Below are 3,155 nucleotides of genomic sequence, written 5' to 3'. Positions count from 1 at the left end.
AAGTCACCTAATAAGCCCTAGAGATCCGTCTCATTTCTTCTCTAACCTCATCTCGAAAATGGATTCAAGATTGAACACAAAGATGCCTTAAAAAATCCTCATTAGGTCTATTTATACTCGGCTGCTTACGAGCTGCTTACGGGGGTAAGGTCATGGCCATAAGGAGCTGGAGAAGTACACAAGCCTTATGAGAACACTTATAGTCGTAATTCCCATCCATAAGGTCTTCTGCTTGTGTTACAGTCCAACTTAAGATTGTAAGTGCTAGACTGTAAGCTTTAATATGATGTCCTTGCACCAGCCCTTACAGGCGTAAGCTCTAGTCATAAATTATTCTGCATAATCCTTACGGGTATCCTTATGGGTGTTAGTCCTGCCCGTAAGGTCCTCTCATTTAGCTCTGAACACCCCTTTACTAGCATAAGCATACTCACAAGGTTCTCTAGAAGATGCTTACAGCCGTAAGCCATACAGAGAGCTGCCCATAAGCCATCCTGTTTATCTTGTCCTTATTCATTTAATGTTGAGAGAGCTCCTTCTTCGTTTTGGATTTGGAGTGCTTCTTTCTATTCCTTCTTGTCTTTAAGTAATCCCGAAGCCTTAGAATGCAACACACACTATGTTTACCATTGAATTCCATAATATGATCCTAATACAAGCCTAATGAGTGTATAAAAATGATATAAAATAAAGAATATTGTATACTCATCAATGTGGAATCTCTTCCTCACACATCAATAAAATAATCATTACAATCATGCATTGAATCATAATTAACTAGCAAGATTTATCATTTTCTAATAAAAATTCATAAATAAGAGTCAAGGTACATAGGCATGAAATTACCCTCGAATTGAGCCCTATGGATAAAAAATAAAGATCAAAATAATGAAGGATCCAAGAGGAGAAGAATAAAGAATTCCTAAAATTGACTCCATTCAATAGGTCTCCAATGGTTAAGGTTGAGAGGATCCCAAGATTGCTTAGATAGATCTGAATCTCTTCGTGTGCCATCCACTATCAATACTCATTGAATCTCCCTTGAGAAACTCACCAGAATCAACTAAAAGTTTGATGATTCTCATCTCTAACTGCACAGGTCTCTAGAAAATGGCTGCCTCTCCCAAATTCAATAAAGAATCCCTTCTAAATTGTAAAACCTAGGGGTATTCATAACCCAAGTCCGCCATGGCCTCACCATGCCCATTGGTAATAGTACACTTATGCAATCCCGCAAGTATACGGGTCGTCAAGTAATACCTCTCGTGCGAACACGAGAGGGTCAAATTTCCAAGGGCCTGAGAAGCTACTCTTACTTCCGCTTCGCAATGTTGTTTAACCTCCAAGTTCGAATATAATAGAGATAAAAAAGGAAACAAGTAAAATGCAAATAAAGTGCTAACAATGAAGGCAAGATATGGAGGAATAATCAAGGCAAGAAAGCGGTCACGGATGAGAATCTCCTCAAGGGCTACTAAAGTGTGCAGGATACTAGAACTAACATGCAATTGGCTAGTTAGACCGAGAAACCCCTAGATTAGGCCAACTCAATGTCACGGCAATTAACCCCCTAATCCAGTTAATTCCTAGAACTAACTCCCTTCAGTAGGTCTTTAATGGTTGAGGTTGAGAGGATCCCAAGATCATTAAGACAGCAATGAATCTCTTCATGTGCTTTCCACTATAAATACTCATTGAATCTCCTTTGAGAAACTCACCGGATTCCACTGAAAGATTAATGAATCTTGTCTCTAGCCACACAAGTCTCCATATATCCACTTACCTCTCCCAAATTCAGCAAAAAAATCCCATCAGAATTATAAAACCTAGGGGTGTTTATAATCTGAGTCCGCCATGGCCTCACCATGCCCATTTTAGGGGCTATGGTGAGTAAGTTCTATTGCTTAGGCTGTAAGTCGATCATGTCCTGGGATAGTCTGTTTTGGCGTTGTGTAGATTAGTCACGGCCATTATGATTTACAACGGTCGTTATGGAGACCTTTATGACTTCTGAGCTATTCTCTGTGACTCTACACTGACACGGCTTCATAACAGTCGTGATGACAACTGTAGTGGTAAAATGCCACCACGGCCGTTGTGAGCTATGGTAATGCTCTGGTTCAACAAGTTAGTCTATTTTTCATTAACACACCTCCATATTCCCTTCTTTTTCCCTAAGACAGAATTAAGGCTCATGATGAACAAAAGAATGAATTTTTGTGCTAGTTTAATGCTAAACATGTAAAATATCATGCTAGATGCAATATAAATTATGTATAAACTATGCATTTCCAAGTACTTGTCACGTGTCATGGCTTTGATCTTGTCTGCTTGAGATGTAGTCAATGAGAATCAGTTTATAATGTTCACTATGAGTTATTTGAACCTTTTTTTGTTACATTTTTTTTTTGCTTGTTCTAAGATGTTCTTTTTCTTGTTTTTGATTGTTAGAATAAGCTGGTTGCACTTGTGCCATTGTCAACATTAGTAGTGGTTTGGATGTTAATATTTGCATCTAACTTTTTTTTTGTATGAATTGATGAATTTATCTTATTTGTCTGTATTCTAGGTATAAAAAAAATTCATGTAGCAAGTTTTGTATAATTTACAGGGATATAATTTTTAGTTATTTTATTTTTTTGACTTGAATTTTAGAAACAAATTAATTTGTTTCAATATTGTTTTTTTTTAAATTATCTTTAGAAACGGATTAGAAACAAAATTAGTTTTGTTTCTAATGGGGAAGATATAGATTACTAGTACTAACTCTAGTTCCGAAAATTAGCCTAACCCAAAGCAGTGATGTGTGTGAACAAAAGAAATAGACAAATAGAAGCAAGGAATAGGAAATAAGAAGAATAAATAAGGAAAAGAAACAATGTTCGGGCAAAGTATCCCTTTAGGGTCTTATTAAGTGCAGGACAAAGGTTGTCTAAACATTCAATCCTATTTGAACCGAGAGATTTTCTAAATTACACTAAACTCCTCTTTTAAGGGTGAATACTTACTAAATAAGTACAGTATTGATATAGTCACCACACAATCGCATTAACATTTAGGGAAATCTCGATGTGAGTTAACAATAATTTCTTAATTAGGTAATCCTTACCCCTACTCTGAATACATAATAGAAATGTGATTTCTCCTTAAATCTA

The sequence above is a fragment of the Dioscorea cayenensis genome, chromosome 9, assembly GCF_009730915.1.
Source record: "Dioscorea cayenensis subsp. rotundata cultivar TDr96_F1 chromosome 9, TDr96_F1_v2_PseudoChromosome.rev07_lg8_w22 25.fasta, whole genome shotgun sequence".
Classification (NCBI taxonomy): domain Eukaryota; kingdom Viridiplantae; phylum Streptophyta; class Magnoliopsida; order Dioscoreales; family Dioscoreaceae; genus Dioscorea; species Dioscorea cayenensis.
This window is presented reverse-complemented; position numbering follows the sequence as displayed.